General features: G+C 45.7%; 1 protein-coding gene and 1 pseudogene across 1 annotated transcript in view; one reads left to right on the top strand and one right to left on the bottom strand.

The window, feature by feature from the left end:
• Window positions 1-4,345: 4,345 nt before the first annotated feature.
• Window positions 4,346-4,624, bottom strand: LOC116087578 (annotated as a pseudogene).
• Window positions 4,625-14,423: 9,799 nt separating this feature from the next.
• Window positions 14,424-17,394, top strand: part of Myo7b (myosin VIIB) — an 80,412-nt gene continuing 77,441 nt past the window's right edge. Inside the window, exon 1 of the mRNA XM_031365222.1 lies at window positions 14,424-14,512. The gene's annotated coding sequence lies outside the window, so the exon portion shown is untranslated. The remainder of the gene's footprint in view (window positions 14,513-17,394) is intronic.

The following is a 17,394-nucleotide window of genomic DNA, read 5'->3' as shown; positions in this document are numbered from 1 at the left end:
CTAGTCAGAAACTTCCCCTGCCATCAGAAGCTGCTGGGCTACCTGGCCTGAGGCAAGGACAATGGGACGTCAGTTTCCAGACTTCCCCAGCAACAAACAAAAACAAAAACAAAATCCAGGCTTCAGGCAGCTAGTCAGAAACTTCCCCTGCCATCAGAAGCTGCTGGGCTACCTGGCCTGAGGCAAGGACAATGGGACATCAGTTTCCAGACTTACCCAGCAACAGTTTCCAGCCCCACCACCAAGGCCCCAACAATGGTTCTAAATTGTCCTTAAAGATAGAGCCAAGACTACCGTAGAGGTCACCTACCCCTCCCCATATCTTTCTATCTTGGTAATGGGAGACCCCAACATGCTAGACTTCTGCAGAATAAAATACTGTTTACATTTATATACTATTTGAGTCCGGGGTATCATTCTTTGGTAAATCTTGGACCCTCACAAGGTGATTCTAAAGACTGTCAATATTCAGCACCATGCAGGGTGTAAAGGCACATGCCTGTAAATCCCAGTACCCAGCAAGTAGAGGCAGGAGGATCGGAAGCTCAGTGTTGCCCTTGGCTACACAGCAGATTTGTAGCAAATTTGTACTACGTGAGATCCCTTCTTAAAAGACACAGGACAGCCGAACAGATGATTCAGCAATTAACAGCTCTTTCAGAGGACCCACGTTTGGGTCTCATTACTCATGCGGCTGCTTGCATCTGTCTATAACTCTAGATCCAAGGGATATAGTGCCCATTTCTAGCCTCTGAGGGCACCTGCACACAAGAAACATAAAAACACAGGTGCCAAGTCTCTTCTGGCACTCTGTGACTTGGGCTTTTTTGGTCTCTTCTTCCCCGCCCCTCCCCACCCCCGAGAATGAAATACTTCTGGGGCTCATCGTTTTAATATTCCTATTTCATTAGCTGATACCTGAAAGAAAGAACCCAAGTATCCCTCTTTAGAAGGCCACTCTTACAAGTCTCTCCCTGCTTTGTCTTAACAAAACTTTCTTGATACTTTAAGAGCTCACCTCCCCGGAAGACACTAGAATAACTTAGGATCCAAATCAGATAACAGAGCTTCCAAAACGCTTTTGACATCTCTGGCCTCTGGCAACTGCTAAGCGTTCCAAGGATATTTCTGGCTTTTAGTCAAGAAAGAAACTGGTTACATTTCTCTGTGGCCTCTTTATCGTCAACTCCCTAGCCATTTTCTCCCATCTTCCCTCCACCGTAACTGCCACTATGGAATCAGGGCAACGGCTGATTTGGCTTCTGACTGCTGAACTTGGGGTGTACCCCTCCAGAATGCCAATCTAAAAGATCTCAACTGTCCAATGTGGGTAGGAAAGGGAGTTCTTGACTGGTGTCTGGAAGGGATTTTAAAATATTCAAATTATAATCCGTTAGAATCTCGTTGTGAGCTCAAAAGAGCCTCCATATATAAGCTCACTTCTACTGAAAGTGGTCAATCAGAAACATCGTTTGAAAATGTAGAATTAGGGGTTGGAGATATGGCTCAGCAGGTAAGAGTACTTGTTACATAGCATGATGACCCCATCTTAGGTCTCTAGTACAGCAGAAAACAAAGTAGCTAGTATTTACACTAATAGTTATTATTCAGTAAGAGGAATATAAAAACAAAGAGAATTTCTACCTTCCTTCAGCTAACCTCTTCAAAGTAGTTAACAGATCTCAGAATGGCTCGATGCTGCACATTTGCCAATGCAACTAGTCGTCATTAAGATCCCAGAGCATTCTAAAGCAGGAAAAAGTCACTCCATATAAAACTACCAAGGCCACTAAGGATGAGGAGAACAGAAGCAGTTCGCAGCAGTCCAGAAGCCTTCCCTTCCCTTAGCTGAGAATACGGAGAAACAGGATCCCCTGGATGAACACAAGATGGTTTTTAACGGTCTCATAGAGCGTTGTGACCTGCCGAACATGTCAGAGAAACCCAGGCTACAAAACTTAAGGGTTAGCTGGACAGAACTACAACTGTGGACACAGAGCCCAAAGTTCTGGGCCTCATTTCCGGAACATGTTTCTTGATGATCTGGAGCAAGCCATTAGCTTTCTGCAAGCTTCAATTTCCCCACACGTCAAATAAGGGGTATGTGTTCAAGTAGAAAACTCAAATCCCCTTAGCTGAGTCCAGAGAAGTTAGATCTTTAATTCTGACCCCAATTCTTGTCCTGAACCACTAGGTGGCCCTGTATGAGAAGAAACACATGAAGCCCTGCTTTCTAAGACTTGGGCTGCCTCTGCTTTTACTCAGTGAGGCTGCTACACACGGAGCTATCAGCTCAATCAAGGAGGACCTTACGTAGCAATAGCAAGTAAGGTATGTAGGAGGATGTCTCAGAAATATTGGCAAGTGTAAAAGCAGAGGCTTACACTATGATAGACCTAACACTGACCTCTACCCTAAACATTCAATTTCAGGAAATTTTATGTGTTAATTGATTTAGGAACCCTAGTGCCCTGGAGAACATTACTGTATGGCTGGAGGGTCTCAGAGGGGAGTAACTGCCATCAATGTGGGTGAGCTCCACTACATTGGCCAGAGACCCAGAAAGAACAAATGCAGGTGAGCTGATCTGTTCTGTGCCTTGAACATCAGACCTCCAGGCTGACCAGCCCTGGACTCTAAGATTTTTGTTAAGAGTTCTCTAGTTTCCCAGGTTTTGCCTTAGAGTGACCATTATGCCATCAGCTTCTCTGGTTCCGAGGCCTCTGCATGTGGCATAAACCACTTTAAAAGCACCTCATGGTCTCTTGTTGACAGATGGGTTGAGATGTCTCAACTTTCATCAGTTTCTTTAAAAAAAAAAATGGCTGGGCAGTGGTGGTGCATGCCTTTAATCCTAGCACTAGGGAGGCAAAGGCAGGTTAATGTCTGAGTTCGAGGCCAGCCTGGTCTACTGGGCAAGTTCCAGGATAGCCAGGGCTATACAGAGAAACCCTGTCTTGAAAACAAAACAAAAACTTGTTTCTTATTTTTAATTTTTTGTATGACTGCTTTGCCTGCATGTATGTCTGTTTGCCACATGTGTGTCTGGTGCCTGTGGAGGTCAGAGAGGGCATAAGATCCTTTGGGACTTAAGTTACAGGAGGTTGCTAGCTGCCATGGGGTACTGAGAGTTGGACCTGGGTCCTCTGTAAGAGCAGCCAGCATTTTTAACTGATGAGTTATTGCTCCAACCCCTTATCAGTTTCTGTAATCACATGATCCAATTCTCTTAGTAAATCCCATATCATAGCAAAATTGACAAAAACTTAGTCAAACTAACCGAAAGAAAGAGCACACCCAAATTAATGAAACACAAATAAACCAACCAGCAAATAAATAAAAGAACTAATATTAATTTTTTTAAGTTGAAAGGAAAGGATCATTACATTTTACAAAGACAGTGTTGCCCTTATTCCAGAACTAGATAAGGACACAATAAAAGAAAGCAAATACAGAACAATTTCCTCCATGAACACACATGCCAAAATCCTCAATGAAATGCTTTCAAGCCAAGTTAAAGGTTACATTTAAAAAAAAAAAAACATACACCATGACCAAGTTGCCTTTATTCTAGAGATGCAAGGAAGGCTTAGCACATGAAAATAAAACTCATGGTCAGATTTCAAATAAGTACAGAAATCACTGACTGGATGGTTACCAGAAAGACACGGAGCTATAGCTTCGATGAAAGAGACTATTTCAAAAATGAAGAGGGAGAGGCCGGGGAGACAGCTCATCAGGGAAGGGTGGCTGGCCCCAAGGCTGACAACCTGAGATTGATCCCATGGACCCACATAGTGGAGGAAGAGAAGTGACTCCGACAAGTTATTCTCTGACCTCCACATTCATGCTGTGCCCCATCTCTCAATAAACAAACAAATAAATATTCAATTAAAATAAAATCATTAATTTTAGTTCTCTGTGTATTATCTTCTTTAACCATAGGTTAGGGATAACAATAATATTTACCTGACAGAGTTCCTGTGATGGTTGAGAGCATATTAATAGTGATTTATAGGATATAACATGTATTGACAATATTACTTAATTAGGCATAGTGAAGATACAGAAGAGTCTAATTCATGATTCCTGTTCATCTATTTTCATTTGCTATACCAAAATGCCTGAGGCTGGCTACTTTACTAAGGAAATTGCTTCTCTCTCTCTCTCTCTCTTTATTTCTTTCTCTCTTTCTTTCTTTCTTGTAACAAAAACAATCTCACAGCATTTATTGTCACCTAATGATAATGTGCAAGTGAAAGAAGTTGAGTGAATGTCGACCCAGCAGAAGACATCTTTAAAAACCCTGAACTGCCCTCTCAGCTTCTCCCAAGCTTGACCATTGCTAGTTGGAAACACTTTGGAGCAGAGTAACATTATCTCCTTTTAGCACGATCCGACCCAGTTGTTTTCTTGATTTTGTTTTAGAATGAATCTCTTCTGCATCATCTAATACGAGATTCATGTACTCATCAAAGCCAATAATACAATCCTCTATCCGCATGTTCACTTGTTCATACAGCCACACCTGAATTCGAGATCTATTTTGTAAGCATCTGGATATAAGGTTGATGGGCTGCACCATCACCTTCTGCATCTTCTGGCCCTGGTTGCCATATGCCATGGTGGAAGTCACAAAGACCACATGAGTAGCGAAATTGCTTGTTTTTAATCCTATTTTGTAGCTGAAGATATCCTTGAACTTCTGGTAATCAGCTAAAGGTTTATGCAGTGATGGGTATCGAACCCAGAACTTCATGCATGTCAGGCTAGCACTCTGCCAACATATGGGAGCCAGCTCCCTGCCGTATAGGGTATATCAAAACCATGATTTTTCAGTGGTTTGATGTATGAAAAACTTAGTTCTTGCTCTTGTCAATAGGACTGGCTTCACTAACAAGGTAGAAGCCTTGGCTCTTGATAATCAGTCAGGAGCTCCATTTCTTTCCATTGGCTTTGTTATTCTCATGGAGAATTTGGCTCTACTACTTACTGTATCACTGGAGAGAGGGCGCAGTTTGGCACAGCTTCTAAATGAAGCTGCTGTGGTTTCTGTCTGGTTTCTCCTCTCTAAAAGAGATGTTGGATTTTAATTGTCACAGTGGCAGGGTTGGGAGGTGGGGCCTTTAGAGACAATATAAAAGAGTTGTTAGAAAAGAAAAGCCACGTGAGGAGACATCCCTGGGTCTGACTCCCTGCTATTCCACAGGACTTCCACCTTTGCCCTCACCACTGCGGTGCTGTCCTTTTCTTCCAGCATGCCTTTGGTCAGAATACAGACCTGCACTATGAGCATCAACAAAGGGAAGCTTTGAAACATATAAAGCCTAAGTTTTACACACACACTCACTTTAAAAAAAAAAAAAAGACTTTAATTATGTCCCATTACAGATGGTTGTAAGCCACTATGTAGTTGCTGGGAATTGAACTCAGGACCTCTGGAAGAACAGTCAGTGCTCTTAACCGCTGAGCCATCGCTCTAGCCCACACACATTCTTTATACATATAAAGAACAAGAACAGTTTCTCACCTCTTAGGGGCTAGTGAGACGGGTCTATGTGTAGCTCTTTGGGTCTATGTGTAGCTCTTTGGGTCTATGTGTAGCTCTTTGCCTGGAGCTGGGGCCTCAGGCTGAGTCTAAGTCTCGTGTTACTTCTCATGGATGGCCTGTAGCTATTGGCAAGCTAAGGCTCCCCCTGACAGACTTCGGCTGTGCTTGACTAAAGTTACCAGCAAATAAATGTAAATCATTCTTTTTTTTAAAAGGCATATCCAGCTCCTGAGAGGCTCTGACAGTACCCGACTAATACAGAAGTAGAGGCTCACAGGCATCCCTTGGACTGAGTACAGGGTCCCCAATGAAGGAGCTAGAGAAAGGACCCAAGGAGCTGAAGGGTTTGCAGCCCCTTAGGACAAACAACAATATGAACTAACACTAGTAGCCTCAGAGCTCCGAGGAACTAAACCACCAACCAAAGAGTACACATGGTGGGACTAATGGCTCCAGCAGCATATGTATAGTAGAGGATGGCCAAGTCAGTCATCAATGGGAGGAGAAGCCCTTGGTCCTGTGAAGGTTCTATGCCCCAGTGTAGGGGAATGCCAGGACCAGTAAGCAGGAGGGGTGGGGTGGTGAGCAGGGGGAGGAGGGAGGGAACAGGGGTTTGTTTTAGTTTTTGCTATTTTATTTTATTTTATTTATTTTAAGAGGGTAACCTTGGAAACGAGATATCATGAATAAAGAAAACATCTAATAAAAAAAAAAGTTGACAAGAAAAAAAAAAAAGGCATGTCCAGGTGCTAGATAAACAGCTCTGTGGGTAAGATCACTATGCAAGCACGAGAACCAGAGTTTAGATCACAGACCCACATCAAAAGCTGAATGTGGGAGGCATACACCTGTAACCCTTGTACTGGGAGCTGGGGAGGCAGAAGATTGCTGGAGTCTGCTGGCTGTCAGCCTAGCTCCTGGTTCAGTGAAAGGGAATAAGGTAAAGAGGGATAGGGTGGGTGCCTGAGGCCTCTGGCCTCCATACCTGCCTCTCCACGTGAGTGTGCAGACACCACCCACCCACATACCACACCCTCCACACACATACCACAGCAAACTTCATGAATTGCGTGTGACTCATCTCCTCTTATGCTTACTTTCCCTTTAGTTTTCTGCCGTTGTTACAAAGCTCCTGTCAGATGTCATCTGTATGCCCTTGAAGACCAGATTCTTTTCTTTATGAATTTATTTACAGAAAACGGAACAGAGAGAAGAGAGCTGCCTATGTGAGCTCTATGTCTGCTTCTAAGCGAGGAAGGGAATCACAGCTGTGGACCAAGAGGAAACAGAAGTTGATCTTACTATACAGCAAGTGCCCCAGGGCGGGGCAGCAACTCCATTCCAGGGCTGGGTGGCAACTCAATGACAGTGCTTACCTAGCATGTACCAAGTCTTGGGTCCCATCCCCAGCAGCATAGATGACCACGGTGACATCTAAATTAATTAATTAGTCTCACGTACCTAAATAGCTCTTAGGGAACTATTTAGGTCCCTAAGAGCTATGAGCACCATGGCAGTCACCTGAGTGTTGAGTTTCCACACAACCGGGGTTTATTCCTCACTCCCAAGACTCTTGGTCTTTAAGGTTAATCTCTACAGGTTAATAAGATCAGAGGCCGGGGAGATGGCTTTGTTACATGCTTTCTGCAGAACAATGAGAGCCTGAGTTCAGACATCCAGCACCCACACAAGAGTAGGACACGGAGGCTAGTGCATTGAGTTACACTGCTGGGGAAATGGAGGGGGTGGGTCCTGGAGGCTCTATGTAGAAAAGAAAGTGATCTTTTCACTCTGAGCACCTCTCCCCTACCTCCTGTTTCCCTGGATGACCCTCTCAGCAATGACCTCCCTGGCTTTGTGATAATCAACCACCATTAGCAAAGGGCCCTTTCACCCTGAGCTGAGAACGAGGGTGCTATCTGATCCATCAGGACTTTGGTTCCCATGTCCATCCATTCTAAAAGGGCTGTATCCAAGCCGCTGGTCCAGAAAGATAAGTACTGTTCACAAGTACTTCAAAGTCCTCTAGGAACCATGGGTGCCCCCCGCCATCCCAACATCTTCCCTCCTTGCTGAATCTTTCTGCCTCCTAAGGCAGACAAAGGCAGGGTTCAGATTCCAGGAGGACATTTACCTGGCTGTGTTGGCTTTCTCCTTATCCTACCCTTTATTGCATCTATAACCCATATGTGGTTCCCAACTAGATATGTCTTTGTCACTATAGAGACACTTAGCAATTGTGTCTAGAGACACTAATTTGTTACCACTGGGTAAGGTACATTAGTAAGTTTTTTTTTCCTTTGTTTTTTTTTTAAAGATGGGATTTCTCTGTGTAGCCCTGGCTGTCCTGGAACTCACTCTGTAGACCAGGCTGGCTTGGAACTCAGAAATCTGCTTGCCTCTGCCTCCCAAGTGCTGGGATTAAAGGCATGTGCCTCCACTGCCCGGCTATTAGTAAGTTTTATTGGTTGTTTTTCCTGTTGTTGAAACAAAACAACCCAATAAAATATTTGACGTCATATTTTAGGGACTCTCGGAGAACACTGTGATGGTTAATATTGATTGACAGCTTGACTAGATATGTAGAATCACTTAGAAAACAAACTTCTGAGCATGTCTATGAGGGATTTTGCTTGGTGTTTTTTTGTTGTTGTTGTTATTTGTTTGTTTCTCTGTGTAGCCCTGGCTGTAATGAAACTCATTCTGTAGACCAGGCTGGCCTTGAACTCAGGGACAGAGGATGCAGTCCCTTATAGTGGGCAGCCAATGGCAACAGGAGCATGAGACAGAGAGTCGGGCTGCATCCTCAGTCAAGAAACTGTACTTGACTTGCTCTTCCCCTTTTAGGAAGTCTTGAGACTCCAGCCCACAGAATGGTTCTGCCTACATTGAGGGTGAGTCTTCTCTCGTCAGTCAACCTAACAGAAGCTCCCCCACAGACACACCAAGAGGACTGTCTGCTGAATTACTCCAGATCCAGCCAAGTTGACAATCACTGTTAGCCATCCCAACTCTCTCTCTCTGTAAGTCTCTAAAATAGGATGATGTCTAAAGCTGGACTGCAACCTCAGTTTGTGGGAGGCTAAGACAAGACAATTGTAAGTTCAAAGCCAGAACTACAGAGTGAGTTCAAGACAAATTCTGGGCAACTTAGTGAGATTCTGTTTCAAAACCAAAAGTTTAAGTTTGGCTGGATTCACCTACTCAAATCGCAAGGAGAAATCAGAGGACAGAGAGGGAAAAGGGGAAGGGGGGAGGGAGGGAAGAGATGAAGGGGAAAAAGGGAAAAGGAGGGGGAGGGGGAGGGAGGGGGAGGAGGAGGGCGTGGTAAGGAATGTCTTATCTATCATGGTAGGTAGGAGAAGGTAGAGCAAGGATTCTGTGGGGCTGGCTCATTGTAACCCAATGCCAAAAGCACAGGGCATGGCATCAGACTTTGAGTTATAATTTATTCAAGGACATGGAGATAAACTACATGAGTAGAGTTTTGACGAGGATTGAAAGAGATTCCATTGCAAAGAGTCTAGCATGGGGGCTGGTGAGATGGCTCAGCGGGGAAGAGCACCGGCTGCTCTTCAGAAGGTCATGAGTTCAAATCCCAGCAACCACATGGTGGCTTACAACCATCCATAATGAGATCTGATGCCCTCTTCTGGTGCATCTGAAGACAGCTACAGTGTACTTACATATAATAAATAAATAAATTTAAAAAAAAAAGAGTCTAGCATGAAGAACCCACTTGTTATCCCAGCTCTGTAGAACATTGTGAAGAGCAGCTTTACTATTGTACAGAGTCGGTGGATAGCATGGCTATTGTAAGTTAGATGGGAAGACAGAAGGTGGCTATGGGCTGTGATGGAGAGCTGAGATGGACTGCTCACCGTTGTCTTAGCTGCTGTGACAATGACAGAACAGGTCATTGTTGCATAGTTTGCCTCGTGGCTATTTTTGACTCATCTCAGAAATGTCTCTTTAAAGTTAGCAGAATATGGGGCTGGGGAGATGGTTCAGTCAGTAAAGTGTTTGTTGTACAAACATGAGGTCCTGAGTTTGGATCCCAGCACCCATGTACAGAGTTGACTGCAGCCTGCACCTGTCCTCCCAGATCTGGGAAGGCAGAGATAAAAGGATATTTGGAACTTTCAGTGAGAGGGCCTGTCTCAAAATATAGAGCAGAGATGGGTCTGAGGTGACAGCTCTGTGAGTCAGGTGCTTGCCATGCAACTGTAATGACCTGACTTTGAATATCTAGAACTCCTACAAAAGCTGGTCACAATAGCACTAACTTGTAGTCCCGCCGGTGCCCTTACGGCAAGTTCGCAGAATCCCTGGAAGCTCCTGAGTCAACTAGGCTTCATAAGCAATGGGGCAAAATAGATCATGTCTCAAACAGGGTGGAAAGTAAGAGCAGAGACCTGAGGTTGTCTTCTGATACCAACACATGTGCTACGACATGCACACACTCACACTCACACACATACATGCACTCACAACAAACAACAACATACAAACACACAAACACAACATGCAGACAAAACATTTTGAAAAGTAACAAAAAATAAGATGAAGAAGTGATTGAGGAAGAAACCCCAGCCTGACCTCTGGCCTCCATGCAAATCATACACGCACCTATACACAGGTACAAGTGAACACGTGATACCAAATGATGAGAAATGAAGGTCGGCAGAAGGTTTACCTCACAGGCAGGACTTTTGAAATAGCACTAGGTTGGGAGAGGGCCAACTTGGTTACTGCTCGGATCCAGAAGGACCTGCCCTACCTGCCTCTCTCCCTCTTTTTGATTTATAGGGCTTGGGGTCCTTCAGATATAGCTCCAGGGGATCTGTCTCTCAGGATGCTCTCAGGATGCCCCCTCCCCCAACTCACCCTCTGACTCACCAAGCGGGAGCAGGAGGCCAAGCCTGAAGTCACATGCCCTCCTTAGGACAGGGCAGAGTGCTTGCATGCTGTTTGAGAAAGATTGGCAGTAAAACCCTAGTGCCCTTGCTTCAGTAAGTTCCTTCCGGGCCTTCCTGTGGCACAGCCCTGAGCACATCTGCTCTTTGCCGTGTTGTATAGGATAGCAAATGGCCGGATGCCTTTTCCGATGTCCGTCCAGAGAAGATTGCGACTCTACAGAAGAATGAAAAGGAGACAAGTTTACACATCTGTAAAGTGAAGTGTGTGTGTGTGTGTGTGTGTGTGTGTGTGTGTGTGTGTGCGCGCGCGCGCGCGCGCGCGCTGGGAGGAAGTTCGCTTCCACACTGGGTAGAGCCTGAGCGTAGGAGGAGACCTCCAAGGCCCACCCCCACATGACTCACTTCCTCCAGCAAGGCCACACCTCCTAACAGTGCCACTCCCTAGGGGCCAAGCATATTCAAACCACCACAGGTGGCTTCTTTGACACCAGAGGGCCCCAAACAGCACTAACCCTGCCATCTGGATGTGGGCCTCATGAAGGGCTGTGAGGCTCACTGGCTGGACACATACCTGCTACTTCATTTTCTCTTTTTTTCACCAACCTCTCTCGAAGGGTAGTCAGAGCAGGCCCTGGTTAGGGGAACAGGTGACAATTTTCTCCAAAGCACCCCAGGTCACCTCCCAATATCCTATTCTGAGTGAGGAGGGCTGTCTGGTAGAAAGGCCTAGACACACTTCTGAAATAAGAACACTTTTTTGTTTTGTTTTTATGGGCCTTGTTGTTTATATTTTGTTTTGTTTTGTTTTGCTGAGGCAGAGTCTCACATACCTCAAACTGGTCTTAAACATGCTTTGTAGCCAAGGATGACCTGTAATTCCCAATCGTCTTGCTTCTACATATTGGCTCAGACTCCAGAAATGAGCCAATATGCCCTGTTTATACAGAGCTTCATGCTTGCTAGGCGAGCACTCTACCAACTCTAACGGCTGAGCTACATCTCCAGTCCTTCAATAGGAACATTTAGAAAAAGCAGGCTAGATGCTTCCTGGAGTCTGTCCTAAGAGCACAGGAAGTCCTCTGGCCATGGTTTTCTGGCAAGTCTCCATCCTGCAGCCCACTCCCTTACCCTAGTGTTGAATTTATGTTCCTAGTAAAGGTTAATGGGTCTGGCTATCACCCTGCCTTGACCTCATTTCTATCTTGACTGGCAGCGCAGCTCATTTCCAAGGTTATGCCAGCAGGGCTGAGCATCTCCCAAATTCAGAGGGAGGAGGAGGGGACTGGCTGTAGTTCAGGCAACTACAATGACTACTGAGGCCTCTTGTTATTCTTTTATATTGCCTGCCTGATTTCGAAAGTGTGGACAGCCACTTCTATATGCAGCCAGTCCTCTAGTCTGACCCCTCCCAGGAAACACTCCTTGATCCACTTCCCTTCAAAATATATGAATCTGGCAGCTATAAGATGCGGCTCAGTTAGAAGAGTATTTGCCTGGCATATGTAAAGCCCCGGGTTCAATCCCCAACACTTCATAAATATGATGATAATATAACCGCAGCACTCTGGTGGAGGCAGGAGCTTAGGAGTTCAAGACCATCCTTGGTGATGCAGTATGTAGATTCAAGGACACTCTGTCTTAAAAAAAAAAAAAAAAAAAGAAGCCAGGCAGTGGTGGTACATGCCTCTAATCCCAGCTCTCAGGAGGCAGAAAGGGGCAGCCTGCTCTACAGAGTTCCAGGACAGCCAGAGCTACACAGGGAAACCCTACATCAAAACAAATAATTAAAATGTCTGTAATTGCAGCACAGCTCAAGTCCCTTACCATTCAAGTCAGTTCTAGCCAACTTTCTGCTCCAGGGATGCTGGGAATCTAGCTGCCCAGACAGCCTTTTTTCTGTTATAAGAGTTGAGGTCTGCCCCAGGAAACTCCTATATAGAAAAAAACCAAAATCTTCCTTTCTACTCTTACATGTAACACTGAATACCTTAATGGGGGAGTCCAAGCTATTGTTCAGTGTCCCCCCAACTGGATCTCCTATAGTGCAGTTTAATTCTGTCACTATTTATTTGGATTTAGAGTTAGGTCTTGAAGGTTAAGGGCTCCCCATCTCCTCCTAAGTTATTTTATTATTGTTGTTGTTGTGTATGTCTATGTAAGGGTGGATGTGTGGGTGTGCCCCAGCACATGTTTGAGATCAAAGGTCAAAGGACAATTTGCAAATGTAAATTTTCTCCTTCCAACACAGGTTCTGGAAATGAAACTGAGGATGTCAGACTTATGCCTCCATCTCTCAGGCCCCCTTCCTCAGCTCTGTTAAGGATGGACTCTCAGAGCTCTGTGAATGCTTAGCGATGGTTGCCAACTGTTATAAAGGGATGTAACAAAGGCTGTAGATAAATGGCCAAGGGAAGAGATGCAGAGGCAGGGTATGGGAAAGCAGGGCACAGAGGCTTCGTGCGCTCTTTGACTGCTTCTCTCCAAGCATCTCCTGTGCTCAGTATCTGAAAGCTAATGAAGCCTTATCCAGGAGTTTTCCCCTTCCAGAGGTCAGTGGGGATGGAAAGTTTCAACCCTCCACTTAAATAGCCTTTCTGGTGACTGGTACCATCCTGAGGCCCTCAGAACCAGAGCATAATCTCAAGAACCATCAGAGAGCTATAAATTACTTCACACACTCCACACACTTAGGGAATGCTAGACTTTTGTGACACAAACTGGAAATAAAGATATTCAAAAGAGACACTATGTCCCACTTTGGCTATCAGAATATTGAAACAAAGCTGGTCAGGAAGTAGAAGTTTCTCAGGAATCCCATGCTGGGAGAAGGCTGAAGCCCAGTGCCAATCAGAAGAGGAACTGGTCTCCCCTGAAGAGATTTCATACTTCTGAGAATGTGTTTGACCACTTGCAAGAGAGATGAGCTGAGACAACGGTGGGTCGGTCAGTGGTGGGCAGTACCATCCCCTTGACCAGGAGTGCTTGGCTATACCCACCTCTTGCCCTCTGCTTAAACCTAGACCCCATATCAGAATCCAGAAGGTGAACTTGGGAGGGTCACTGGACCCTTTGTCCCTTTACACAGTGTGGCTATAATAAATGATACTGGCTCCCATAGACTCATAGATTTGAATACTTGGTGATCAGGGAGTGGCTCTATTTGAAAGGATTAGGAGGTGTGGCCTTGTTGGAAGAAGTGTGTCACTGAGGATGGGCTTTGAGGTTTCAAAAAGCCCATTCCAAGCCCAGAGTCTCTCTCTGCCTGCTGTCTGCAGATCCAGATGTAGAACTGGCTGCTTCTCTGGCACCAAGTCTGCTGGATGCTGCCGTGCTCCCCGCCATGATAATGGACTAAACCTCTGAAACTGTAAGCCAGCCCCAATGAAATGTTTTCCTTTATAAGAGTTGTGGTGCTCATGGTGTTTCTTCACAGTGACAGAACACTGACTAAGACAATGAATACACCTCCTTTTTCTGTTTTTGATTATTACTTTTAAAAAATTTGTCCTATTCATGATGGGTGGCTTAGCCTAGCTGGCTTGGGCTGCCAGGGCCCACCCAGGTTCTGATTTGTATAACTCCAATGTCTATATTATATCTCAGCCCTCGCCAGTACTCAGATGGCTGAGAGCAGAGCTCCTGGCTGGCATCCTTGGAGCCTCTACCACCCTTCGAAGACACCGAGCTGTCTGGACAGTCAGCTGATTGTCACCTAGGGCCAGGCAGGTGATACGAAGAGCTTTTCAGGGCACAGACCCTGAGGCCTCCAGGGCGTGATTATCCACCGCTCAGCTTCTGAGCTGGCAGCTTCCAGGCTGCTGGCTAGGGCTGCAGGAGGGCCTGTGGGAGTGGATACTCCTGAGACAGAGGACAAAGTCCTGTCATAAATGACGTATGCCCACAGTGCTTAGCCACTTCAGCTTGGAGCCCTTCCTGTTCTTTCTTTCCCATACTGCTAGGAGCTCTGAAACTCTCCCTACCTGGATCTTTCAGGGTGCCCAGGGTGGAGCCAATAAGGCCGATATACTCTGATCCTGACAAGGTAAGAGAACCCTGGAATTACGTGGAAGGAGGGGTTTCCCGGCAGGAAGGGGGGTCTGGAGGCACATCGCTGGGAAACAGGATGGGGCAGGCCTGTGGAGTAGAGGGCTGGAGGTGCCCTCCAGACCTAGGAAACCCAAAACCTCAGTCTAGCAGTTGATAGGCTGTTGATTTGGGCAGCGAGCTTACTCCGGTTCGGGAGGTGAAAAGGGCTATAAAATCCTATGCTACTGGAGGGTCGGCACCACCCAGGGAAGTGGCCATTTGCTGTCTCTCCTCTAACCCTGCTGAAAGACCTCGCATGAAACCCAAGGGACTGAGGACAGCCCAGGTACCATGCAGAGGCCGTATTGTACCGAAGGAAGAGGCTCACTCACTCAAAACGCTATACTGATACTGTCTCCATTTTATAGGCAGGAGACTGAGGTCTGGGCCTCAGGCGCCTCCCCAACAAGCCAGCTGGTTCTTGACTTCCACCTACGTTCATCCACTTGATCCATGGAGGCAGGTTACTGTGTTTAGTCTAAGAGGCCTAGGCATTGGTTTGAGGCAAAACAGCACTCATTGGCCTCAGAGCTTTCTCGGGATTTGAGTGGTGGGTAGATGAGATGGCAAGAGAGAGAGATACCCAGCTGGGGGCATCCCAGCTGTGGGCTTGGTGTATAATATCCCCACTCATGGGGGAAGAAAATGGAGATAGAAGTCAGTAGAGACCTGCTGAAGTTTGGTAGCTGGTGGTGTGCCCTCCCAATCCCACCCAAGTCTCCTAAATTGGGTATTCCTGTTTCCTCTTACTAGCCCTCTACTCAGAATCCACTTTTTATCTGTGGGTGTCAACTTCTGATTCATAAGACCCCTGAACTCTGTTTAGGATTGTAGCTTTTAAAAAAGAAAACCATGCGGACCATGCTTCTACAGTTAGCACATTACTGACGGAGCCATCTACCCAGCGGTCCCTTGTGCGTGAGCCTTGATAAAAGCTCACTCAGTTGGTATTACCTGCTCTTTATGATTTCTATCTCGAACTCAGGGTCAGTTGGCAGCAGGCATACTAATACATGCCAGTCTCTTCTCTGACACACCGCTTCCTTTTATGAACCTCTAGAACTGTCTCTAGCTCTGAGAACAAAGCAGGGACTCAAGCAAGAACCGTGAGAAAGTTTTATGGTAATATCCCACTAACTTAATCTGAGTCCAGAAGGCATCAACTAAGATTTCCAGGTCCTGTGTCCCAGAACAAAGAACTGAACTATTAGTAAAGAAAGAAATATTGTCCCCACAGCTCTTGAACTAAAAATATTCCATTACAACTCTTGGATAATGATAGAAATAGAGACCATTTGCTTAAGAAAGACAGAGCCCCTCTTTCATATAAATACCTGCTTTATTGAAAGAGGAAGCAAAATAAATGTCTTTATTAGCTCACATATATACCAATAATAGAGTAGCATGAAAGATAAATGAGGGAACAGGATGAGAAGAAAAGCAAGGTAGTGTAACTGGGAAAGGAGATATACACACGCACATGCACACACACAGAATTATGCAAGTGGAAAAAAATTATACCCTAATAAATTTCATAACAAACCCAGCTGGGGGTGTGTATAGTTGGTAGGCTGTTTGGCTAGCATGATGTAAGCCCTGGGTTCAGTCTCCTGCAGCACATAAACTGGCTGTGGTGATTCATGCCTGTAATCCCAGCACTAGACAGAGGGAAGATGAGAACTTCAAGGCTATTGTTGGATACAGAGTGAGATTGAGGACAACCTAGGATACATGAATGAGACCTCTGTCTCAGAATAGATGGATAGGTGGATGGATGGATGGTGGGATGGATGGACAGACAGACAGATAAAGGAAAGAAAGAAAAGGAAAGCAGGAAGACAGGAAGGTAGACAGGCAGGAAGGAAACAAGCTTGCTCTTGTATGAGAGAAACATAACAACTTTTGATTTCTTGGACTCTGGCAAGCCTTTTCTCTAATACCATTCAGAGGGACCTTCTCTGAGCTTGCTCTAGGACTACTGGCCAGGCTGGGTTGATCCTGAGTTCAAGGTAGTCTGGCCTAAATCCTGTCACCTGCTGGCATGTGCTGATGTGCCCTCCCAGCCCCTGTCCTGGGTCGTGGCTCCTTGATCCTGCATCAACCTTCCATTTCCTTGGGTGGTGACTCCCATGCCCTGGTCCCAAGCCCTGGGGCCATGTGGGGAATAGGCAAGCTCTGCTGACCCAGGATAGCTTCTCTGACTTATCCATGTCTTACCCAGCCACAGATGTCCTTTCTGCCCAGAGAATACTCGTATCTCTTCAGTAGGAAAACTTTGATATCTTTGGGACTGGCATTTCACAAGCCAGGGTCAATGGATTTCCTTTTGGGAACTTCATCTGATCTCTGAGGCAAGAGGTCTTCAAGAGGAGGACAGGTTCTATGGCTTCCATGAGAGAATCTGGACCAAGCTCCCCACATGTTCCAGCAGAAACCCCCACACATAGCCCCCACTCCTCCTTCAGTACTTTGATCTCTTCCCATTCCCATTTCATGAGTGTCTTTTGATATTTTGTCTTCTACTGCCCCATACTCAGGTTCAGTGACATTGGGAGAAGCAGCAGTGTGGTAATTTTGTGGAAGGTTTTCAGAGCCCAAAGTTCATACTCTATCCCCTTGAGGATGGTCATTCCATTATAGCTCTTCAGATTGGCTGGGATGCTAGCCACATGTGTTCAATTCCATTTTTTTTTTCAGAGTTCACAAGGGGGTGTAGGCTAGGACAAAGGCCTCACATTCCCAAAAAGCAGAGACTTTCAAATATAACAATTTTCCCTTCAGGACAGTGCCTCATCTACTCTTCTGGGCAAGTCTCTCTCTTTCTCTCTCTCTCTCTCT

Source organism: Mastomys coucha, unplaced genomic scaffold (genome assembly GCF_008632895.1).
Source record: "Mastomys coucha isolate ucsf_1 unplaced genomic scaffold, UCSF_Mcou_1 pScaffold13, whole genome shotgun sequence".
NCBI classification, from domain to species: Eukaryota; Metazoa; Chordata; class Mammalia; order Rodentia; family Muridae; genus Mastomys; species Mastomys coucha.
This window is presented reverse-complemented; position numbering and strand designations above follow the sequence as displayed.